General features: G+C 40.4%; 1 protein-coding gene across 1 annotated transcript in view; it reads left to right on the forward strand.

Moving 5' to 3' along the window:
* GRM7 (glutamate metabotropic receptor 7) overlaps positions 1 to 26850 on the forward strand; it is a 526714-nt gene that overhangs the window by 191539 nt on the left and 308325 nt on the right. The gene's annotated exons all lie outside the window — the stretch shown is intronic.

Raw genomic sequence — 26850 nt, forward strand, 5'->3', positions numbered from 1 at the left:
TTCACACATTCATTATTGTGAAACCCTTGCCATTTCTTTTGCTTTCTGCAAAGGCGAGCTATTTTTTCTTCATTTCTATAATTTGCATGACATTTGATTGGGGACATGATAAGTCACTGATAAGAGAGGTGTCCGATTTTGGCTTCTTCTCACCTAAGGCCGAAAGATTCCTGCACTATTTGACCTGCCTCCTTGCTGGCCCAATCCAGCCCCTCCCTCTGGATTACTGAGCTCCAAATGCACTGACCTTCCGTGGAGGTTACCCCCGCTTTTCTATCGCAGTCCAGCATTACCTACTAAAATTCAATCTAAACCACAGTCATTGAATTAAACTCTAGGGTTAACAAAAATTTGTGTATGAAACGACTTATATTATACATGGTTGACTTATCGAGGATGACAGTTCAGGAAAAATTTACTGACTCCATGTCATGATTTTGTGTCCTATAATATTTGATAAAAATACTGTTGACACTGTTCGTACCCTGATCACGTGGCCTAGTTGAGAAGTCTCTGAAGAAAGATTTGCCGTGACAGAAACTATTGATTTGTGTGCCGCAAAGCGTTTGCAATCCCTCACCGCTAGGCCGCCTCTTACTTAATGTTTGAGCTTCCCTGATGCGTAGAGGTGCCAGGTGGCTGGGTTTTGGTCCAGGAGATGTAAGCAACACAGCCCTTTGTACCTTAAGCCACCTCCATGCCTTACAGGAGGACATGATACCTGGAGCTGCCATCTCTCCCCTGTGAGTCATTAAGCCAACATGGTAAAGACAGCAGAGTAGAAATTTAAATAAACCTGGGTCTCTGATGACATCATTGAGCCTTAACACTGGCCCAAGAGACTTCAGCCTTCAGAATGCTGGTTAGGAAAGAAAAATGCACCCTATCTATTTATGGTCCTCTTAGCCATTAACTCTGTGTCTTTTAGCTAAATGCATTCCTTTCTGATGTGAATTTTACTAGATATAGAAAGCCACATGGTAAACCCCTCACAGGTCAGGTTTATGATTTATTCCTATGATGCCTAGAATTGAAGTTTTTTACATGGTAGAAACACTGGGAAGTTTTTGTGGGGACGGGTATGTGTCACGTCTGTCTGATGTTTCCGTGTGTCTACCTTGTATTGCACTGAGCCAGCTAGTCTCTTTGTAGATTCTCTTCCTTCTGAACATAAATTAAAGTTCACTGGGAGTTAGCTTTGATAAAGAACCTAAACTAAAACCAGATCCCAGGCCCCCTTATATTTATGACCTGGCCTGTGTTAAGGACGCTAGTTCCGTGACATCAGTATTAATCATATCCTGCCTTCTGCCACCAAAGATCATCAAAGTATCTGAACCAAGGCCACGAGTCACTAGAGGAACAATCTGATGACAGATTCTCCCCTAGACTTGGTTACTTTGATGCCACTTCTGCTAGGAGAGGAACAGCTTCCCCAGATGCTCACTGCAAGTGGGACAGCTGGATGGAAGACTCCTCCATCCATAGTTCAGCGAGCGGGTCCCTTCAACTGTGCTTCCCCATAAGTTGCTCTGCCCTGCCACCCACTCACGTTGGACCTTGCGGAGGCTACTTGACCCAGGATGTACAGGACAGTCTCACCAGTAATTGAGAAGTTGCAGCCTGATTTATTCTTCCTGACTGGGTGTGTGCAGCCCCTACCAGACGGCACTCTTCTCCTTGTCCTGCTTTGAGGAATTAAGAGAGGGCTTTAAGAATAAAGACAAGTGAGTCAGTTAGACCATGGTTTCCGAAAGGGTGATGTGTGTATCATCAATAAAATGATTTTAGGAGTCCATAGATGAACGTTAAAAATTTTAAACAGCATGTATTTTATGTAGTTTAAAAATATATCTAGCGTATCACATTCCTGATTTCATAGTACTGTAGTGTGTGCATCTATTTGTGTGTTTGTGTTTCCCTTTAACGCACGTTTATATGTGTGTATGTATGCATGCATGTATACACACACATACATGTATGTATGCATTTCCCTTTCAAATATGCTTATTTGAATAAAAGGTGTTTTGTTTTACAGAAATATATTAATCAATGGTACAGATGATTCATAGGTTTAGCAAAAATTGTGAAGTTGGTGCATGAATGATACCGTTTGGGAAATACAGGATAGAACCAATATTAACCCTAAGAATACCACTGGGAAGAAGAAATGTAATTATGCGACATAGAAGATAACGTTAATGTCAGAGACTGAGACGTGAGTTATCTACTTCACGTAGATGGAATCCTCCCTAAATGAACCCAAAAGGTCTCATACATTTCACATTACAGTCAGTTTGTCAAATATATATTAAATTTCTACTATTTTGAAGCCTTGTCTTAGTCCTGTTAGAGGCACAAAAAGGTCTAAATTACCGTTGATGTTTTCAATGATTCTGCAATAATATAAGGAAGAGCTTGCATGAAACCCTCCAATGACTTCTGTTTCACTTGAAAGAAAACCCAAGTTTCTGTATTGGTTTATGAGGATTATAAACTGACCTCCATCCTCATCTCCTAGTCTTCTGCAGTCTGCCCCTTTGTAGCAGTCATAGTGGCTTCCTTTCCTTTCCTCCACTGTTCCATGTTTGTTCCCCCTTTAGGACCTGAGACAAGATGGTCCTTCTACCTGGATCCTTCTTTCCCTTATTTCTATAGGGCTGATTTCTCCCAGTCATTTAGCTCTTAGCTAAGTTGTCACCTCTTCAGAGAGGGTCCTCCTGAAATCCTGTCTGAAGAGTCTCTTTCTACCCTGAGCCCCTGTAAAAGCTTACTTTCTATCTTATTTACTGTGTTGATTTTCTTCACATTTCTTAGTGCTATCAGAACATTACCTTATCTATTCACTTGCTTATTACTTGCCTCCCCCAGCAGAACAAAAACGGGAGAAGATAAGGGACCACGTCTCTCTTAGTTAACACTATCTTCCCGCTGGACTAAAATTTTAAAAATAAGGTCTCGTACACATTAGATACTCAATACATAATTTTAAATGAATGAATACATAGCAGGCATGATGTTTCATGGCCAAACTACAAAAACATTCTGTAGTGGAGTGAGTATGTCTGCGAGGCAATCGGGAAGAATTTCATGATGAAGCAGGAACTCAGCAGAATTTTGACAGGCAGAGTTGGAAGAATGGGAAATTTTCTCCAAGAGGAGAGTTATGTGCTCAAAAGCCTAGGTGAAAGGGTGAGACAAATTGGGGGAGATTCTGAAAATGCAGCAGAAGCAGGGATTCCAAGAGGACACACTACCAGTTACATGTTAAGAGACAAAATATGACACTCTGAAAGCATGATGCACTTTTCCTCCTGTGGACATCTAACCAATCTCTATGAGCAGCATGGATTTTACAGCCAGAAGTCCCAGAAGCCCTGCAGCTTGAATTGTAGACGTATTGGTCTCGTTTTTGCACGTTCTCCCAGGAAATTTTGCTGTGTCACATAACAAGTTCCCCATGTTGTGGTCCTGTCTTTTGCCTCATAATTGTTGTATGGCATAAGAGGGGTCTCCTGTCTCACTGAGCCTCAGTTTCCCCATGTGTAAAAGTACAGAGGTAGCTCTCAAAGGGTTCTACCAGTTCTGGCATTCGAGAATTAGGGAAGAACCAAGGAATTAAACTTCATGAATATTTTGTGAAGGTTCCCATGCAGTACAACACTGACAAGTGGACCAACCCAAAGCAATCTCATTGCGTATGTCTGGAAAAGGATGTTAAAACTTAAAGGAGGTAAGAGGTAATGGTGACTCTGACTGGAGTGGTATTAGAGGTACTGGTGGACAGTGGTCAGACTGTAGATGTATTTTGAAGGTATATCCAATAGAAATTTTCCTTTCGCCTAGAGTAGGCTGCAAATCTTGTGACACTGAGTAAAATGCAACTGCGCCAAGTTACGATGAAAGGGAAGGTCAACTCAGTGTTTCATGAGTTACTGCTGCTCTGAGTTTATACAGATATTTGGAGCTTACATAGCTCCTTCCCACTCACTATATAATGTGGTTCTTCCAACAACTTTGAGTGGGGAGAGGAGATGGAATGGGGAGGATATACAGTTCATCTAATTTACAGGGAAAGAAATAGAACCAAGATCACACATGGTTAATAGTGACGGTCAGACTTGAATTGCTGCCTCCTGCTTCCATTGAGTCTCTTGGAACAGAAGGAACTATGCTATAGTCAAAGATAATCTATCTTGAGACAAGCAATAATCTGTCTTCACTATATCAAATAGTCTTTCTAAGTAGCACACATAAGCTTTGAAATCGTAGGTTTATGCCTGTCTATTCCCCTCTGGGTCATCTGTGAATCTACAACATAGTCAATAACAACAAAGTTTTGAAAGATCTTTTCCTTCAAATAAGAATACATTCCTCTCACGTGAATCCTTAAATGTGGTAAGCAGCTATGGCTGGTACTTAGGAAATCTGAGCAGCATCTTACGACTACCTGAAGGACATTGGCCTTTTGTATTTCACTATCATGGATGCTTTATGAAAGCATCTGTATTGCTTGCAATCACTGTCCCATGGGTATTAAAACTAGCAAACTCTCTTCGTTGGAGAACATAACTGTGGAAATAATGATTGGTCATTGTCTCCCGAACAAGCCTATAAAATTGAGTACTGAAAGCAGCAAATTGTTTCTGTTTAACTTCACGATTGCAGACATAAAATTGGGCCTAGAAGCCTGGCCTTCCGCCAGCTGAACACTGAACTTGCAATAATTTCATAGACACTCCCCTCCAGGCCAGAAAAGCTCACCATAACCAGCACCCCCATAATATTATCTTTTCACATCTCTGTCTTTCAGAAAAACATCAGAATTTACAAAATAACATTTTAGAGATCAAAAAATCCTCAAGCCACAGAAAATTGTATTTAGCAGTCATTTGAAAATACACACTGGATCATAAGAGCCATATCTCAAACAGGTAGAAGTATAGTTAAATATTTGGAATCTCTCTGAGAAAAAGCAAGGGGGGAAATCCATTTCATCTTAGAGCAACAGTGACTGTTCACAGGTCACTTGGGCAGCATCCAGACCTCTAACAGACCGGAAAACAATCAAAAGGACAAAGGTCAAGAAAGTTGGAAGGTGCCAACTTCTGCTCCATCTCTAGTTTGCCACCCTTTCCCTTTATCAAGCAGGCTCAAGTCCTATGGGGAATGTACCTTTTCAGTAATTGCCGTAATTGGCCACAAGGTATAAGCTTTCAGGGGAAATGGGCATTTCATGTAAATAGGGTGTCTTAGGTTTACTAGCCTCTGATAGGATCTATAACACCTGCTGTTGAGTTAGGAAAATGTTGATTTCCATAGTGCGCTGTCAGAATTTTAAGATGGCCCCCTGGAGTCTCTGAGTTGCATCCTTTTAGGCTTTTAGAATCAGTTGCAACAGTAGCTCAGCAGAGGGCACCTAGAAGATCAGCGTACCGGCTGGGCAGGTTCCATGTTTCAAAGGAATTGACGTGAAGGAGAAGTGAGCTAGCTCATGGAAAGGAGCAAGGTCAGTCATGTCTCAGTATGGATGGGAGAGGGGAATTGATGAGCTTTTCTGAGAACTTCCGAGGTGTCTGGACAAATGAGCTGTGGGACTCCTTTCCCTAAATAGGTGGTCAAGTTGGCACAAATACCTCAAAGAACACATTCTATCAAGTATGTGATGCCTCCAGTGACTGCTCACTGTTTATGTCCAACTGCACAGCACAAGAGGAAAAATACTAGCCAGAAAACAATCTGTTTTTGGCTCTGAAAATTATTATCCGAAAGTCTAGATCCCCGTGAAGTTGAGAAATAACTTTCCTAAAGATAATTTTAAATATGCAGGACAAGGGTAATATGATTATATTTCTTCTAACATTCAAACATTCAAGACACATTCCTTTATATGTTGAATAAGTGGTCTCACATTACAGTAACTAGGATAGTTTTTGATCTTCTGTGCATAAAATAATAAGCTCCTTCTGAGACAGAATGGCATCCCACTCATCTTTCTTGAATGCCTCACGGTGTTCAGGGTCAGCGCCTCCATGAATATTCTCCGTTTTCCATAAATATCTGTTATTGCAAATCCATATTTCCTCCTGGTTAGAAGGAGGACATCCTCAGAAGTGAGAGTCCTTGCCTTCAACCATGATATTATGCCAGTTTTAGGTCAACCACTTACGCTATTTTATTCTGGAGAGGGGAAACGTAAACATCCATGATGACCAACAGAATCGATAACTGCCAATCTCTGACCAAGACCTTTAAGTAAAATCAAAGCTCTGTCCTAAAAGCCAATCTGAATGGTCTCTGAAATGAGCTGGAACAGCTCAGGGATGGGAGTTGTGTGCCTGCATCAAGCCTCACACAGTTCTCAGGACCAGTATTTGCTGCTTCCCCTCTGTGTACCTGGCACCAGCAAGGGCAGCCTGAAGCTGCCACAGCTTTCTGCAGCAAAGAACAAACGTAACCAAAACCAGCTGAAGGCTGGGAATGAAGAAGGATCACGCAGACAGGTGATTCCCTTTGTTCTTAAGTGTTGTTAATTTTGGAACAACTTCTGGCTTGGGAAAGAGAGCTTTAGAGAAGACTCACTAAAGTGATATACAGTATCTCTGAAAAAAAGACAAAGGCCACAGGCAACTGATGGTATGGAAAAGAACATTTCCTCACATTTGAGAATACATTGGGGGTAAAAATGCAATAGATCTAATGTCAAGCAATGATAGAATATCATTTAAAGATTGTGTGTGCAAGGGTTGTAGAAATAATATTACAAATAATGGTAAAATGTCATGTTTTTCTTGTTCACTTAGCAAATGTTTATTCAACACTACTATGTGTTAGGCGATTGCAAAAGCTCATAACATATTGGGATTGCAAAGGCTCATAAAGCAGTGTCTTGGGGCTTTCCCGGTGGCGCAGTGGTTAAGAATCCACCTGCCATTGCAGGGGACACGGGTTCGCGCCCTGGTCTGGGAAGATCCCGCATGCTGCGGAGCAACTAAGCCCGTGCGCCACAACTACTAAGCCTGCGCTCTAGAGCCCAGGAGCCGCAACTACTGAAGCTCACATGCCTAGAGCCCATGCCCCGCAACAAGAGAAGCCACCGCAATGAGAAGCCCGCACACTGCAACGAAGAGTAGCCCCCGCTCGCCGCAACCAGAGAAAGCCTGTGTGCAGCAACAAAGACCCAACGCAGCCCCAAAATTAATTAATTAATTAATTTACAAAAAAGAAACAGTGTCTCTCTCTTACAAGAGCATAAAATCTAGTAAATAGACGTAAACTTTTGTAAGCAGTATACTCTGCATACCGATTAGATCGGCAAAACTGCCTTAGCCAGAAGTTTTTGTCTTTTTGAATCAATTCCATTCAAAGAGCACTTGGCAGGGCGCAAAAGATTCATCTGCCCCAACAATGAACTCGTCTGATTTAGAAGGCAAATATTTATTGACTGTTTACTATGTCGTTTTTATGTTTTCGCTTCTTGCCGAAACCTTTTGGATGGGACCCCATATTGAAGGAGCTAAAACTTGGAAGTTTAATAACTTGCTCTAGTTTTCATTGCAAGTTACAAGAAGAGCTGGGATTTGAGCTGTCTGAGTTGAGAACCCGTGCTGTGAACTATTAACCTTTTTGCCTCTGTCATTGAGGAGACAAGACCACGTGGACAGAATGTAAGTTTAAAATTACAGATCACGCGTTCAGGAAAGGTAGGTGATACAAAGCACCAAGCTTTCCTAAATAATAAACATGTGTGAGTATAGGGTGTAAGAGAAACAGCACTTCCTTTATTGCACCCCATTGTCTTCCGTTTGGAGCTCCCCCAATTCAGTTCAATTCCCTGCGAGTTCTGTGTCCTAGCACCAAGAGGGGCACTGGATTCAACTGTTTGCTTTAAGTGACATTGCAGTGACTCAGGGACCCAGAGATCATATTTTCCCTGACTCCCTTGAGTGATGATTTTCAAAACAAACTAAGTTTTGTCCCTCCTGGCTTCAGTTGCTCTTCTTACGTGAGCCCCCAATCTCCACCTCTAAACTTGCCAACAAACACCAAAAGTGTCTAGATCCTAGGTTCCTCCGTGTCTCTATAGGGTGTAAAGGAGGTAGTCTGTGTCCTGCTCATCCATTCTTCCAAATCCAAGTCCGTGGTAGACATCATCACTATGTTTACAATTAGCATGAGGAGATATCATTTTCTTTTCTGCCTCAAGAGTTTATTGAGGGAAGAACCTATTCTGCTCAAGTCTTGTCTACCCTCTACTAGTGATTTTCAACTGTGAGCCTGCCTCAAAATTACCTGCAGAATATTGAGTTCAAGCAGATTCCTGGGCTCTAGCCCAGAGTACCTGACTCTGTATGTCTGGGCTGGGGCCAAAGGATTTCTGATTCTAAACAAGTTCATATTCGCAAGATTAACAAGGTTTCGCTAATGCTTCTGGGCCCGGCATCACACTTTGAGGACCATTGCTGTTTCGTTAATATTATCAGGGTTGAGATCATGGGCTCCAGAGCCAGTCTGCCTGCCCAAGTGCTAGCCCCACCCCTTATGAGGCCTGTGGCTTTGGATGAGTCATTAGACTTCTGGGTTACCTGAAATCCCTCACATGTAAAATATAATAATAATGTCCCCCATAGGGTTATTGTAAGACTTCAGTGAGCTCAAATATGCTAAGTGCTTTAAAGAGGACTGGGACTTAACAGGGTCATTACAATATGTTGACTAATATTATTTCTTCATGGTGGTTAGCGCACATGGCATTTACTCACATGCTCAGTGTATGGGAATTAGCATCCCTGCCTAGGACAATGCGTCTAACACGTGGCTTCTTTCAGCCCCAGGAGGCACTAAGATATAAAAGGTTACAGTAGTTGACAGCTATTTATTTTAGGAGGCTACTTTTACTTGAAATGTTTATTCGCAGACTGTGTCATCCATTGTTTGAGTTTTTCGATTATGAAATTGATTCACAAACAGAAGAAGGCTGTTGTACGGTTATTGGTGCTCAGAAAAAAGGCTAACGCTTGTCATAAGAACGACTAAACTGCTGAAACTTCTTCAGCATCGTCTCTTGTTCAAGGTAGAGCAGGATGCTGCTTTCCAGAAACACTGGGAGAGCTTGGAAATAATTGTGTTGTCACCAAAAAAAAAACAAAAAACAAAACCATTGTGTTTTATGAGTGGCGTTTGTCATGATGATGATTGAAATCTGTCATCTGAAACACCTTGCTCTTTCCATCATGCCTTCACGTGTCCACCGTGATGCAGTTGCCGTGATATTCCTTCTAAGCCGCTCAGCTACCAATGGCAAACAGCAGGTGGGGGGGATAAGAGAATTGGCAGTTTGGTGCCCTGACGCAGAGGCTACAGCTGAAAGGGTGACTGTTCGTCTGAACCTAAAATGAGAACATGCCAATCAGCAAAGGCTTCCTTCTCGGACTCGTGAGGTTTTTTATGTATATATATATATAACTTTAGTTTCATATTTACCAAATCATGTTTATTAAAAATAAGAAAATGCATAACATGGGAAGTGATGAAGAATCCAGAATGTGTGATTAGAGAGAGAAATTGAACTGCTATGTAGGTAGTGTTTGAATTTTGCGTTATGAATATCCAAATGTGAATTTGATCTGAGCTCCTGTTACATGGAGTGGCCCATAAAATAATGATGATGATTTCCACTTGTGACTGTTGGAATATATCTCAGGGCTTCCAGATTATTCTGGCTTTCTGATGACCAGAAGAACTTGTTTGCAGCCTCTTTTAGGCACAGTGTCTGACACATAATAGGTATTTGAATAAATGTCAGCTATTTGATTATTGCATATGGCTAGCCACTATGTTGGGTGAAGATCAACTCCGCTTTTAGATAATACTCATTTTTCATTCTTGTGAAGCTGAGACTGCAGGAGTCTGAGTTAAGATGTGCTTATGCCCAGAGAGTCTCAAAAAATAAATCAAGTTGAACTTGGAAGAAGATTTTTTTTTAATTTTTTAATTTTTCAAATTTTATACAACTTTTAATGGTAACTTTCTATTTATAGTTATTCCAAAGTATTGGCTACATTCCCCACGTTGTACAATACATTTTTGAGCCGTTCTTATACCCAGTCATTTGTACCTCCCACTCTCCCACTCCTATATTGCCCCTCCCTGGTGGTCACTATTGTTTGTTCTCTATATCTGTGAGTCTGCTTCTTTTCTGTTATATTCACTAGTTTGTTGTATTTTTTAGATTCCACATATAAGTGAAATCATACAGTATTTGCCTTTCTGTGTCTGACTTACTTCAATTACTGTGATAATCTCTAGTCCATCCATGTTGCTACAAATGACAAAATTCTGTTCCTTTTTATGGCTGAGTATTCCACGTGTGTGTGTGTGTGTGTGTGTGTGTGTGTGTGTGTACACACACCATATCTTCTTTATCCATTTATCTGTTGATGGACACTTAGGTTGCTTGGCAATCATAAATAATGTTGCTATGAACATTGGGGTGCATGTATCTTTTCGAATTAGTGTTTTTGGTTTTTATTTTGGATATATACCCAGGAGTTTAATACTGGGTTGTATGGTAGCTCTATTTTTAAAGACATCTCCATAGTGTTTTCCACACTGGCTGCACCAATTTACATTCCCATCAACAGTGCACTAGGGTTCTCTTTTCCCCACATCCTCGCCAACATTTGTTATTTGTGTTCTTTTTTGATGATAGCCGTTCTGATAGGTATGAGGTGATATCTCATTGTGGTTTTGATTTGCATTTTCTTGATGATTAGCAGTGGTGAGCTTCTTTTCATGTACCTGTTGGCCATCTGCATTTCCTCTTTGGAAAAAATGTCTACTCAGTTCTTCTGCCCATTTCTTTAATCAGGTGGTTTGTTTTATTGATGCTGAGTTGTATGAGCTATTCATATATGTTGGATAGTAATCCGTTATCAGTCATATCATTCGCAGATACTTTCTCCCATTCAGTAGGTTGTCTTTTCATTTCGTCAGTGGTTTCCCTGGCTGCGCAAAGGCTTTTAAGTTTAATTAGGTCTCATTTGTTTATTTTTGCTGTTATTTCCTTTACTTTAGGAGACAGAACCAAAAATATATTGCTGCAATTTATGTCAAATAGTGTTGGAAGATGTTTTAAACCTTAAAAATAGCGATGTATTAATGTAAGGTACAGTTGCCGCTTTTAAATGGAATATACAGACATTATAATTAGCAATATCAGTACAGAGAAGTAATTAAAAAGTATAAATCAAACCATACTCCTCTCCCACAAGCAGATTTGACTACGTATCGGAAAAGCTACTAATTAATAGTTAGCCACTAATCTAGCCATTTATGCATCTAGCAGACATGCGGCAAAAACCATCATTATGTTTTATTTGAATTAAATGATGCTGACCATAGTTGAGGGAGAACATTCTTATAATATGGCTTTTTATCACCACTGGTTTCTATGCCTAGATGATTTCAATACTGTGGAAGCACTGATTTCAGATTTTAACAGTTTATTTGTCTGCAGTTAGTCTTTGCAACGTCAGCTGTCACGTGTTCCAGCAGGACCTGTAGCAGTTCTAAGAACCCACCTCAGTTTTCTCAGTGTGGGATTTTGTGAATTTCAAGAGTGATCAGAAGGTCTTCGTGTTTCAATCTGTGTAGAAAGTAGACGACGTGATTCTCTTCTTTTGAACTGAGCCACGAATTGAAATACTAGCAAAAGTCCCACGAATTTCACTGCGACAGCTTGTTTAATTTCTGCAGTGAATCATTTTCTTGTGAGAAAAATCATATTCTGTGGGGATGCAAAGAGAACAATGATTCCCAGAAATGTCTAGATATAGCTGCAATGGTGTGGGAGAAAAAGATAGAACTGTGTTTCCATTTATTTCTCCTCTGGAAATGGGTAATTATAAGATGCGTGTTTTTCTTCATCTCCCTATTGCTGTTCCATTATTAAGTGAGCAATAAAGGCACCCAGTGGTAAATGCATCGCCAGTGAGCTCAGGACACAGTCGATATTTCCTTTTTAAAAGTATCTTTCCCAGTTTTTGTGATTTTATCATTGAAACCGCATCCTTTATATGTAATCTGATACTTTCTAGTAAGATGGGAATTCTAGAGATATGCTCTGGCACCAAGAGAGACTGTCGGTCTAAAACGTGAAATCTTAAACCCGTATCACAGCCCCTAACACCTACCTTGGGACTTTTGACTTCAGTTCAGATCTAGTGAGATTGCTTGCTATGCTTAGGCTCTCTAAAAGAAACCAGATAGATAAAATGGTCAGGCAGTTAGGTTATGGAGGAAGAACGCTGTATTGAAAACAGACAGGACATCCACTAGGGAAAAACGCCCTTGAGGAACTTTTAGCATTTTAACTTCTCCAAGTTTTCAATCGATCCAGGTCACTTAGTGAAATCGATAAAATGTCATGACAGTTCCAAAGAAGCCTTCAACTATATTTAGAGAGAAGGATGGCTCTGAAATTTAAATGGAATGTCGTTGCCACAGTGTGATCACCCCATGTTTAGAAATATTTCAAGGCTACTCCTTACAGCGTCTTTGAGTTGATGACAACATGCCTAGACTTTTGTTACAACTTCCAATTTCCTGTGTAAGTGGATATTTGGAGCTTACTGTACAGCCATAGATTAACCCCAAAGTGGATCCTTCCACTTTCTGAACCCTTCTTGGGTCACCTGAGACATCTGCCGACATGCCAACAAAATGTGCTTGGAAATGAGTCGTTTTAACTTGGAAGATGTTCTCTCCAGTGCCACGAATGAAATTTGGAGTACATCTTTTATCATAGGTGGGCCTGTGATTATCTGATTACCATGCAGTGAGTTCTTTCAAGTAAGTATGGCCTGTTTTTGCCATAGTTGTTTGTGGATCTGTAATATACAGACATCCCAACAGCCCATTTTGTTCAAAGGGCATCCATCAGTCTACCTTTGACCAGTGTGAACCAGAGATAAGGGAATAGAAACAGAAACAAATATATATATATATATATATATATATATATATATATATATATATATATATAGCAATTCATTGTCTTGCATCTTCCTATCTTTGTATCTTCAGCTTTTCTGTCCCTTATCCCACCCTTTGTAGGCATCCTAGCTTAGTCATCTTCATCTGAGTCCTCGTCAACCGTTCTCCAGCAAATGTGATTCGTTACCAAGTCCTCAGAATGCTTGTTTGATGTTGTCCCTTGGATTTATTCTTTCCTTTCCATTTCTTCCATCTGAATTCTGCCCTTTTAGCTCATAACTATCGTGGGTTTACAGCGAAGCATGGTGCCGAATGCTTTTCACGCACACTTGCATTTAATCCCTGTAATAACCCTGGAAGGCCATTTTCTTACTTTACAGAAGAGGAAACAGGATGATTGATCAAGTGACCTTGTGACAAAGTCACCCTGCTAGTAAATCTGAATGATTCTGTGTCATGGTAATGGGCTTCTGCGTGGCCTCCTGAGTTCCACATCCTCAGCCCTTTCGTCTAAACTTCAGGATATGATTCTTTTAAGCAGTAACTTCTTTTTTTTGACGTATATCTGTATTTTATTAGTAATATCGTTCCATTTTTTTTGAACACCTTTATTGGAGTATAATTGCTTTACAGTGGTGTGTTAGTCTCTGTTTTATAACAAAGTGAATCAGTTATACATATACATATGTTCCCATACGTCTACAGCCTTGTTAAACGATTTGCGTAGGAACTTCCTTTCATTCCTTCTTTTGAGTGGAATTTTCTTTCTTTTTTTTTTAAAGCGAGGGTGTATTTGTACAGTTCTTCTTTTTAAATCGATTAATTAATTTATTTTTGGCTGCGTTGGGTCTTTGTTGCTGCGTGCGGGCTTTCTTTAGTTGCAGCGAGCGGGGGCTATTCTTCACTGCAGTGCGTGGGCTTCTCATTGCAGTGGCTTATCTGTTGTTTTGGAGCATGGGTTCTAGGCTCACGGGCTTCAGTAGTTGCAGCACAAGGGCTTCAGTAGTTGCGGCACAAGGGCTTCAGTAGTTGTGGCACGCGGGCTCAGCAGTTGTGGCTCAGGGGCTCTAGAGCGCAGGCTCGGTAGTTGTGGCGCACGGGCTTAGTTGCTCTGAGGCATGTGGGATCTTCCCGGACCAGGGATCGAACCTGTGTCCCCTGCATTGGCAGGCGGATCCTTAACCAGTTGCGCCACTAGGGAAGTCCGAGTTAGATCTTCTAGGCCACATTCCCAAGGAATCCATTTTATATCTTGAGACTTAGATTCCCCTTCTTTGTTAATGTTGTTTTCTCCAACAAAATCACTCTCTTTGTTGACACGTTCCAACCATACTAGGACGTCCATTTCCATTCTCACCTGTAAGCCACTCCCTTTTTTATTCCCTATCACTGGTCTCTTGTTTATATTTGTTCCTCCACATCACCAGAAATATCTTCTCCTCTGTATTTTCCTCAAGTCCTGGTTAAATATGAATACCATGCTCGAAAATTCCTTATTCATTTACTCTATCATTTAGGATGATGGTAACCGCTTTATCAATGTATAAAGTTGCAGATATAATAGAAGCTTATGTCCAAGGTCAGCAGGTGGTCTTGTTCACGCAGTTATTCAAGGACCCAGACTCCTCTAATCATCACATGGTTCCTCCAGCCCTCAGAAAGTGGTCCTCGTACCAGCAACATCCACATCACCTGGAAACTTATTAGAGATGCAAATTACAGCACTGCATCCTAGACATGCTGCATCAGAAGCTGTGGAGAACGGGCCCAGAAACTTGTGTTTGCCCAACCCTCCAGGTGATTGCGATGCAATGTAGTGTGAGGATCACTGCTCCCCAGCCTCATAGATGTCTATATCCAGCCTGTGGAAATTCAGAGAATGGGGGCAAGATACACAAGCTTCTCGAAAGTCTTGCCCCAGAAGAGATGCATGTCACTCCCATTCATGTCTTATTGGTGAGTACTAATTAAGTGGCCCTTCATGATGCAAGGGAGATGGGAAATGCGGTCCCTGTGGTCCTCATCTCAGTCGTAGACAGGTGGACAAAGGTGAATGTGGTCCTTTAAAACACAAAACTGTCTTCCATCCCCTGATTTTCATAAAGCACCCTTTAGAATGCAGTCTGGCAGGTTCTTAAAGTCTGTTTCAGTGCTTCTGTCAGCTTGGTTCCTCACACTGAACATTTTTATTTCTTCTTCCTCTTCGCTGTACTTTGATTTTCTTCATCGTTTTCCTTGGTGACAGCTTGACATAAATTTCTTTGTCTGTTCGTTAACAGACTGGCCATTGCAAACGCTCCGTTGCAGGTTGTAGGAACATGTCAGCTTATTTTCTCTTAGCATAAAGTGATCCAGCTGATGAGCTTGTCGTGCAGAACTCGGAACAAAATGGCGAGCTGTTCCTCAAACACAGTGGGAACAGTCCTGATTTTGAATTCATCTTCTCCATACCTATTCTGCACTGATACTCATTGTCACTCAAGTCCTGAAGGAATTCATGGACAGGAGGGGATATTTCTTAACTCATGGTATCAAAGTAGATGAAGCACAATGTTTCTGTATGCCCTGGCTCTGTGTAACTTAACAAGTCAAGTTCATTACCATGACTAGGCATGGCCTACAGGGAGCGTTTGATAGTTTAGGGAATGACCCAATCGTTATGAAACCAGATATATTATTTATCCCCCAACAAGAAGTAACCTTCCATTTTCCCTATAACAAAATTCAAAAGAGTTTTTTTTTTTTGCTTTTTGTATATGTATATGTTCAAAATATAGATGAAATAATCGAATATCTATTTATACATTTTAATCTAGTAACTTTGTTCTATATATATGTTTAATCTATATATAACATGATGTATTAGACTTATTCTTTTTTTTCTTTTCATAATTATGTTCAAATGTTTCCTAAGCATATTTAAGTCCAGTTTCTTTGTCATCTCTAGAGCTACTTTATGAAACATCTTATAGTTTTCCAAAGCATATTATCTTGACTTCCACCTATATTGCTGGAAATATTATCCTAATTCAATCTGTGTATGAGTCTATTGCTGGATCGTTGATCCTAGTACAAGTACTCAATCATAAAACATAAGGACCATGTCATTTTGTGTTGTTCAGAGTTTACTCCAAGTGTTCATGGTGTTCCTTTACAATATAACTATGCACTGTATTGCTTTCTAAAATGACTTGGAAGAGGTTCTTTTTAAGGTGCTAATACGTATCACTTTTAGTTCATAACACCAAGAGTAATCCATAATTGTGTACTACATTTCTTTCTCTCTTTCTTCTTTGTTTTAAATGTAACTTGACACTACCCTAAACTAGCATTGATTAATAATATTCTTACAGGTTAGAATCTTCCCCACCGGTGTTCTGATATTCCAGAGTAAACCAGAGAATGCCCAGGGATATGAATGATTTTATATGGATTCAATGATAAGCAAATTCCCTCTGGTTTAAAGCATAAAAGTAAAAAACACTATATGATCAAATGATTAAGTTTAAGGGATAATCTCTAGAATTTCTGTATAATACATAACATCATAAGACTCTCGTATCATTTAAGTCTTTCTCCTAAAAGTAATATTAGCAAAAGCCATAGGAAATTAGAATTTCTATTTAATCAAAATAAATTTAATAGGAACTGGTCAGGTAAATTATAATGCTTGGTTATATCATAGTTATAATGAGTTATTTTAATTGATTTCAAAATTATCTTGGAAGTACACTTTCTTACTCTTACTGTGATCTCCCGAGGGATTCCTGTAGGAGTATAATAAAATTGTGTCCAAAGTGGCTTGCAGGTCATCTCTACAGTTGTGCTACTTAAGGTTTCCTAGGTTTGGTCTGTCCATTTTTACATGAGTGTACTGTTGCCCCAAGAGTGCTGACATTTTTCTTCCATACGCTTTCTAGAGAAGAATCATAAGATTTTGTCGAAAAGGGGTCAGGATTATAATGTATTGCTCTTTTACCCCTTCATGGCCCTCTGTTTCTTGAACTGTTTTTTTCAGAATGTACATCATTGCTGTATAGCCAAAGATATTGTCGTCCATAGGTTATCTTGAAAATGGATTTTGATATGACTGGGCTCTTTTGGGGGGATATTTTTATTTGTAAGAGCAGTATTGGTCTAAAACCTGAATGTAGCACGAATCAAATTATTTTATATTCCAGCTCCATTACTAAAATATATTGGGAATTCCTGACAAAATACTAGAACGATGTTTTTCAGTTTTGAGTAGAATATGACTATTATTTATCTTGGCTCTAACTTTCCTGCCTGTGTTTTCTTTAGACCAAGCTGAACTCCTACAGGAGAATAGGGGTGGGATTGGGAGATGGCCCTGAATAAAAATTATACCTGAATCAAGAAAAAAAAAAAAAAAACCTTCCAGTATCTTCTCACAAAACTCAAGTGTATTTTAACAATGTAGTATAGAACGATTGCTCTAAAAGAGAGGAAGAACAAACCAAAAAAGTAGCACTCACAGTTGAAAAAATTCTGAAGAGTGTCTGGATAGTAAAATCCCCTTATGGTCTTTCTGTCAGCCATGTAGATGGGGTCCTGTGGGTAGCTGATCCAAACATTCCTTCAAAACTTCACATTCTACATTGTTCCCTTTGCCATAATTATTCCTTAAACCTGACTCTTAGTGGAAAAACAACATCAATTCTCAAAACACAGAGAGAAACAATAAGTAGAGTAAGAATCTTAAAAAAGGCTTAAGAGAGTACAAGAAATAATGTCTACTTGGAGAAAATAGAACAAGTACAAGAGACACACATCAAGTGTAAGACCATCACACTTCAAGACAACATTTTACCAGAGTGAGCTTCTCATCTTTCTGGAGATGGGCTTACAAAGACTAAGAAGGCATTTATGGGAGTTCTGCTCCCTGGAATATAACAGTGAGTTTGTCAAGCTACAACTTATAATTATGCCACTAATTAAAAAAGGGAAGTGATTGGCAAAGCTGGAGTGATACATAATTATATTTCCTTACCACATCACAAAATGAATTCTTTTTCTTCACATAGGGTTTATTTTTTTTTTTTAATTTCATTAGTTAAGTTCTTAGAGCTGTGTGTTGGCAACAGGTAAAATGGGACTCATATAATAGTTTTTCGCTGGTGGTGATGAATCATTTACGTAATTCGTTTCCATTCGTGTAACGCATGCCTTTGGATCGCCTCAGCATTTACTGTTTGAAAATAGTAATTACCTATTTCCTGCATTGCTTCATGGTATTCCACAGGGAGTTACATGACCTAGATGTAAAAGCCTGGGCTTTAGCAGTAAACAAGCCAGATTTGGATCAAGGTATTTTAAAATCCTCTGAGACTTGTCCTCCTAATGTGTAAATGTGTGGTGATAGTGAGCACCACAGTCTGGTGCCAGCAAGGATCAGATGGGCCCTGTATGGGACAAAACTGCTCTCGTAGCAAAACATGTCTGGGACTATACCTATTCTTGATTCCAGCTGAACTTCTGACATCAAACACAGAGCCTAGCATAGAAGATTAGTCTGGTAAAAATGTATTGGATAAAGAAAAATGAATGACAGTAGTTGATGTTTTCCATGCTCACCCTGAATCCACCATTGTTTTTCCATTTTCAAAGATTCTACTAAGTACCGAGCATCTTTAGTTCTCACTTATTTTGACTTATCCATCTTAGTGTTCCCCCTCTATGTTATACAACACAACTGGAGAGTTCTTTCTAAAGGGCATACATAATCATGATACACACGGATCGTAAGATAAAGTCCAAATGTTTTACAGAGCTTCAGGATCCATTATGGCCCAGCTCCTGTCTCCTCTTTCACCATAAGTTTTTGCATGCTCTGTTATCCATTACACTAAATGTAACCAGAACCTGGGAAACTGCCCCAAGCTTTATTATATTAGTTAAGGTATAGGCTAAGCTGCTGTAACAAAGAGACCCCGGAATGAGGTAGCTTAAACAAGATAAGCTTTCTTTGCTTTATGTAGCTGGATAGAGGTGAGTGAGTCGGGTCTGGTGACGTGACTCAGGTGTAGTCAACACGTGTGTTCTTGTGTTGGCCGTTCGTGTGCTTAGTCAAGCAGTCTTCACTTCTCTTCACATCCCCTTAGACGTAATTTTTCATATGGCCACGATCAGTTACAGCGGAAGTTGGAAAACGTAGTGTTTAGCTGGATAGCCATGTCTGTAGCTACAACGTGGGAATTCTATTATTAAAAGAGGGGAGAGGATGTCTGAGTACAATTAGCAGTCATTACCAGATGAGTTTTTATAATTCCCTCTTACATCACTGTTTTTTTTTCGAAATGGTAGTTGTCAACTCATTTTGTTATGTTTATTCCACTACAGTCTAGAGATTTCGAGGACAGGAAATATGCTTCCTTCATGTGTCATATCACTAATGCTGATTATAGTCCCAGAAACATAGTAGGTGCTCAATCCCAGGATCAAGGCAGATCTCGCAGAGATCTGTGGAAAAGAGCTTTTTTTTTTTTTTTTTTGAAAAACACAACTATGCTCTGGTTTACAATTTCTTTTCTCCCATTTTTCTTATCTTTATTCTGAACTAATCAAGGATCCCGTAGATGAAGGAAATAGCTGAAAAAATATGAGCATCTCTCATAGGAAATTTCTCTGGGAAAAACGACAGCAAGGCAAACTTTGATTATAGCCACTCTGCCTAGCATAGTCCGTGGGGTGACTGCGTAATATATGAAATGAATTCTGTTGAAGACATCTACTTTCCTGGGTTTAAAACAAATGAAATTTCTGATTAGCTCTTTGAGAGAACTAAAAGGTATTTTGATATCTGAAACCAAGGCCTAAATAGCTGATACTGAGGGGGATTTTCTTCCCTCCAAATTAGTCAATTAAAAGTTCTTCAATAAGTTTAATAAGTTTCCCAGTGTCCATTCGTGTCATATGTTGATGTAACATCTCCCTAAGACCCATTCTTCATATCCATATATGCCTCAGGCTTGGATGCGTTGGGTCTAAGTTGGAGGAAATGAAAGAGCTAAAGATGTCTCCAGAAAACTTCAGCAACTGAAGGACAAACAGCAGAATGGCTGCAAATAAGGGCAGAAATAATTCCTTTTCTTCCTCCGTGACTTCATAGCGCACCTTCCCTCATGGAAGGAATGGTGCCTGTCAATATTAGGGTTGGCACTTCAGTGAATATGTCTGGTGTTACAAAAATCAAAATCAGTCCTCGCAGTTCCTCTTCCATACTTCAGGCAGTGGTGTGGTAGTGTGTCTTAAACGTAGTAGGAGATGTTTTAAAATTAATTTTTAAAAAGAGTTTCTGAAATTCAGGACCCAATAAATTAATCTACACTTAAACCTCCTCAAGCCTTGGATTTGCTTTCAGAAGCTTGACTCATTGGTTATCTGTATATGCTGCTAACTTGACCAATGGCAGGGATTCTAAGTGAAACACTATTTCAAATAATTTTTCTTCTCCTCTCAGAACCTATTGAGTATTCAGTGACCGTCTACTGTAGGTCCGTTTGTGGGACTTACATAGTCTAGGACAGTGCAACTCACAATCTGTAGTAAAGCTCTATTAAAAAATAATTTAGGGGCTTCCTTGGTGGCGCAATGGTTGAGAGTCCGCCTGCCGATGCGGGGGACACGGGTTCGTGCCCCGGTCCGGGAAGATCCCACATGCCGCGGAGCGGCTGGGCCCGTGAGCCATGGCCCCTGAGCCTGCGCGTCTGGAGCCTGTGCTCCGCGGCGGGAGAGGCCACAACAGTGAGAGGCCCGCGTACCACAAAAAAAATAATAATAATAAATAATAATAATTTAATCCATTGCAGACTAATGTTTCTGTAAAATAGAATTTAAAAGTTTTAGCTTCTAAAATCCGACTCGAGTTTTGAAGCCACCTCACTATGGACCTCAACAGCAAGCAGTTCACAGACAGACCACACTTTGAGAGCACTGATCTAGGAGATGTAAAAAGAAATTGTAATTCTCCTCTCCAGTTGCAGACAACTTGGTGAGATACAGGCATAATTAATCCATAACTAAAAGAAACAGTAATTGCAGTAGGTGGCTTATAACCCTTGAGAAAGAAAGAGGGTATCAGACTAGAGGCTGGTTAAGCTAGATGTGATTAGTAGTAATAGCTAATAATTCTTGATTGCTTATGTTGTGCTAGGGACTAAACTAAGCTCTTTTTACATGTATCGGGTCATTTAATTCTTAGCAGTGCACCAGGAGGTAGCTGCTACTGGTAACCCAATATTGTAGAGGAGAGACAGACATTTCTCTGCCTCTGTCACTTGATGTCCCTCTCTGTTTCTGTCTGTGTCTCTCTCTCCCCTGTCCCACCCCCAGTGCGTGCGCGCGCGCGCGCACACACACACACACACGTAGATAGTAGATCTGGGATTTGCACTCAGGTCAGTCTGTGTGACTCAAACAAACAGCCGCCCATGGGCTTAACCTATTTGCTATAATGCTTTGAAGGAAGAATTGGATTTTGAAAAGGGAAGACGTTGCTAACAGACATAGCAAACAGAATGAGCCAAGGTATAGATCTGTGAGTTAGTGGGCTTGGTGCATGTAGACCAGTGTTCTAGAACGCAAGACCCTGACGATACAGTTGGAGATAATCCTAAAGAAATAAGAGGTGCTCAGGAAGGAGAGAGAAGCCATTGGATCTGCTGGAGGATGGGTAGGTGAAATGTCCTAGTCTGAAGGAAGAGATATCCAGTCAGATACTCTGTCTCTGTAGGTGAAGGTCTCACCTAATGCCATAGAAGCTTTAGGCGCTGGTGAGTGTGATGGGCAGAAGCACGGGCGCTGTAGCAGGAAGGTGCTGCCGCTGAGGGGGGTGAGGGATGACTAGGTAAAGAAGACTATTTGGGGGCAGAAGATAGTGTTCACATTAGGATTTGTTGGGTTTCAAATATTAGCAAGGCAGTCATGTAAAGATGTTTACGTGGATTTGCTCCAGCCCGTAAAACACTTCAGACACCCCTGGTGCTGGAAATGTTTGCCTTGTGTCCTTAGGTTGTACACAAGCTGTTGATGTTCAGCATATGTTGGGAAATCCAGGTATGGAGTCAGGAGTGAAGTCTTACCTTTAAGGCTAACTGGTCTTTAGAACCAGAACTGTATTATAGAAAGCAGTCTGCATGCCTCAAACAGGCTCCCAATTAGCTTTGGGGCTGTAACTGTTCAGAACACTTTGGAGCCCTTCATTGTATGCCATTCACTTTGGTCACAGTTTAGAGGCTGTAATATCCGGACAACTAATCATCCTTGTAACATGTAGCAGAACGATTCAGAATAAGAGCTCCCAAGGAGTAGCAGTTATTTTCAAATTGAGCACTTTGGTACAAATCAAGTAAGTGTTGATACTCGGATCTTTGTCAAGGTCAATGAAGACTCCATCATTGTATTGCAGGCTATGCTCTATCTTCCCACAGCAATTTGGATCTGCATCAACTTTTATTGTACGTGTGAGAGGAGTGTGTTGAGGGAGAGGGGATAGGAGAGAAAAGAAAAACAGTAGAAAGCCTTTTTTTTTTTGTAAATTTTCAAGGAAACGTGTCCTTGGCAGTAGAGAAGAGTTATGAGATATTTTCTCCTTTTATTCAATGTATTTTTCTTGAAAAAAGAAAAGCCTTATATAATGTATCACTAAGCCAGCATAATTCAAAGCACAGTTAGAGCAGCATAGTTGAAATCCTTCTGGAATTTGGAATTACGATCCAGCCGTTTAAGAAATCTGAAGGTACTCAAACTGTTTTATTCTCTTGCAAGGACACTGAATAAAGTCTCACAGTTCAAAGAAGAGCTGCCACTACCTGCTTAATACCTTAATTATTTGTGGTACCTTATCTTGGTCACCGCCGATACGCTGCTTTCTGAATCCTGTTTGCCAAGTTTTCCTTTCAAAATCATAAGTAACTTTTATTCTTGGGTCATTGCTTTTTCAAGACTGCCTAATTTGGTTAGCCCGAATTGATTTGAGATGTAATCCCAAATGATGTTAGCTTGGCCAATTTCATTTTATTTTATTTATTCACATGAGCATATTTTAAAAAATCAGATTCTTTGAATGCTTAAACTAAGCTTTAATCCCCCATATAGTGTCTGTTAGGTAGACTTTCTTTATCCATCTTCTTTAGTTAATCTCCCATTTCCCTTAAACTGCATTAATAAACATAGCACTGAGAAGCCAGTCCTTTACAAGAAAAGCCCAGAGCATCTTTGCCTAAACTCCTCTTTATTATGCACAGTCTGCGTTCCCTTGTTTTAAGGTAGAACTCATATCCACAAATGGGTCTCTGCTACTGAGGGATGGAGAGAAAGAAAATAATATGGCCGCCGATCCCCCTTGAATCTGGGTTTGTGACGTCAAAAGTCTGCTTTGAGTTTTCTACTTTAACAGTTTGGAGTGAGGCACACCTCTTTGGGATTTCATATTCCACAGCAACCCCCTACTTGATAGAGCTTTCTGCGAGGATGAAATGGTATCTCTGCTGTGCGATATGGTAGCCACTAGCCATGTGCGGCTATAGAACGCCTGAACGCTGCTCATGTGACTGAGGAGCTGCATTTTTCAATTTTATTTATTTTAGGCAACTTAAATTGAAATAGCCACATGTGACTAGTGGCTGTCATGCCAGGGAAGTGCAGTTCTGAAGAGCGGGCTCTCAGTGGCATGCTTTTTGGCAGAGGCAGTGTGGCACAGCCGAAGCCAGCCTTTTTTGTTATTACCTCTGGATCCTTAGGCATGTTACATGTTACATATGTCTCTGAACCTCAGTTTCCTTGTAAGAAAGAGTCCAGGTAAAAACACTTCTTCGCATGAGGCATAAGTAATTTAAAACATGGTTACAACAGGCTTTGCTGAGATCCGGCACGTGTGGACACTCTGGAAACATTAGTTTAAAAATATAGAAAGGGGCTTCCCTGGTGGCGCAGTGGTTGAGAGTCCGCCTGCCGATGCAGGGGACACGGGTTCGTGCCCCGGCCCGGGAGGATCCCGCATGCCGCGGAGCGGCTGGGCCCGTGAGCCATGGCCGCTGAGCCTGCGTGTCCGGAGCCTGTGCTCCGCAACGGGAGAGGCCACAACAGTGAGAGGCCCGCGTACCGCCAAAAAAATAAATAAATAAAAATAAAAATATAGAAAGAAGAGCATGAGATAGAGGACTTGGATTCACCCTCAACATCTATATTTGAGATAGTGAATTAATGACTGAAGATTTCGGACTTGGTTATCTCTTATTTATTAAATGAGTTGATAATTCCTGCCCTATTTGAGAGGATTTCTAAGTTCTGAAACGTTTACCTCCTAAGTGCTTCTTGAATCTGTTTCCTTTCTTCCTTTTGTCTACTACTGCCCCCTCTCCCGTGTAGATGACACAGCAGCCTCCTACCAGGCCTCTTCGCCTCTGCTCTCAAATTCGGACTTTGTGTTGTGACTTAAGCTTTGAGATTTGACCTCCAAATACTCCATAATCTAAAGGTTCAAGTCCATACCCTTCTGAATGGCAACTAAGGACAAACCATGAACTGGCTTTCATTTAAACGTCCATGCTTTATTTATATTTTCTTCCCCACATGTAATCTTGGGCTTCCCCTGACTTCTTGCCATCCCCCTGTCACACACCACACGTCCTGCTGTCTTTCACCTCCATGGCCTTGCCTTCCCTGTGTCTGCAATGTCCTCTTTCTCTCTGCCACCGTGCCAGCCCATAGTTTGATTGACTAACTCTTCATGTGCTCCTCCTTTTCTCACCACCCACCCCTCTTTTTTATTGATTTATGTATTTTAGCACTCAACTCAAGCAAAACAACCTACAAAAACCCCTGTGACCCCATCTTCCCTTAGCCTCATCCCAAAACCAGGCTGTGTCACTGTCCTCCTCCAGATGAAGAGCTCTTTCAATGAACACACACCATTGTTGTCTCTTTCTTCCCCACTAGACCATACTCTTCTTGAAAGAAAAGTTCAAGTATCACTTGCCTTTATAACCCAAATTCCTGTTAGTTATAGCTCAGAAATGTTTACTGACCAGATGAGACTCTCCCAGGGATGCCACGAAATAATGTAGGTGAAGGCATTTTCAAAATGGCAGAGTGCTCCGAAGATATGAGGTGGTACTGTTTTAATTAAACGTTCCTGCTGACCTGGTGTCTGTATCCTGCTGACCAGCATTATGACAGGCTCACACCCCAGCTGGTTCCAGCTGTCTGAATGTTTCTCACCAGGGGAGCAGACCACTCCATTTGAAACGGGATGTTGCCTCTGCCCTCTGATTCTCACTTGATAGTTCATGGCCCATTGCTGCAAGTACTCTGCTGACTGTCACTCATAAATGCTGGAATCCTCAAACCAGGTTGTCTTCCTAATAAATGCCATGTACATATTTCCCCCCTCCTATGCAACGTGGCCTTGAGTTTCTTAAGGAGAACATAATGGAGTATTTACAAAAAGCTGGGATTCCCTGATACCGTGCGTTGGGATGGTTACTTACCTGAAAGTAGTCTTCCTGATGTATAACAGCTTCAGGGACACTCTTGACCAGGGACTGGTAATATATGGCTCTCAGGACAAACCTGACCCATTTCCTTGTACACCTGTGTACGTGATAAAGTCTTGTTGGAACATAGCCATGTCCATTTGCTTATGGATTGTCTGTGGTTGCTTTTACACTACAGTGATTGAGTTAACTACTTGAGCCACAGACTCTATGACCTGCAAGGCCTGAAATGTTTACTATGAAGCTCTACACAGAAAAAATGTTCTGACCTCTATCCTAAAGCAGTGGGGTTTTGGTTTTTTTTTTAACTTATGTTTTTCCCCAGTTTTATTATTGAGACATAATTGACAAACAGATTTGTGTAAGTTTAAGGTATGCAGCATAATGATTTGACTTACATATATTGTGAAATGATTACCACATAAGATTAGTTAACATCCATCATCTCATACAGATAAAAAAAGAATAGAAAAATATTTCCTTGTAATGAGAACTTTTAGGATTTACTATCTTAACAGCTTCTGTGTTATCTATAGTCATCATGTGCGTTACATCCCTAACACTTATTTATCTTACAGCTGGAGGTTTGTAACTTTTGACCACCTTCACCCAGTTGCCCCTCCCCTCACTCCCATTCACTACCACACCCCCACCCAGGAACTGGATCTGGTCTCTTTTTCTTTGAGTTTGTTTGTTTGTTTGTTTGTTTGTATATTCCACATATAAATGAGATCATACAGTATTTGCCTTTCTCTCTCTTACTTATATCACTTTATGTCGTCACAAAGAGCAGGATTTCCTTTTTTCATGGCTGAACAGTAGTCATATATATATGTATGTATCACAAATTTTTATCCGTTTATCTTCATTGTTTCCATGGCTTGGCTATTGTAAGTAATGCTGCTATGAATATGGGGGTGCAGATTTCTTCAACCTAGTGTATTTGTTTCCTTTGGATATATTCCCAGAAGTGGAATTGCTGGATCATATGGTAGTTCTATTTTTAATGTTTTGAGGTATCTCCATACTGGTTTCCTAGTGGCTGTATCACCTCACATACCCACCAGCAGTGCGCAAGAACTCCCTTTTCTCTACATCCTCTCCAGCATCTCTTATCTCTTGTCTTTTTGATGAGAGCCATTCTAATAAGATTAGCACTTCCCTTATGATTAGTGACGTTGAGCATCTTTTCATATCCCTGTTGGGCATTCATATATCTTCTTCCATGGGAAAACATCTATGTGGTTTCTTTGCTCATTTTTTAATTGGTTTATTTGTTTTCTGTGATTGAGTTGCATGAGTTCTTTATATATTTTAGATACTAACCCCTTATTGGATA

The sequence above is a fragment of the Monodon monoceros genome, unplaced genomic scaffold (genome assembly GCF_005190385.1).
Source record: "Monodon monoceros isolate NGI ecotype Baffin Bay Population unplaced genomic scaffold, NGI_Narwhal_1 Super_Scaffold_3, whole genome shotgun sequence".
NCBI lineage: Eukaryota > Metazoa > Chordata > Mammalia > Artiodactyla > Monodontidae > Monodon > Monodon monoceros.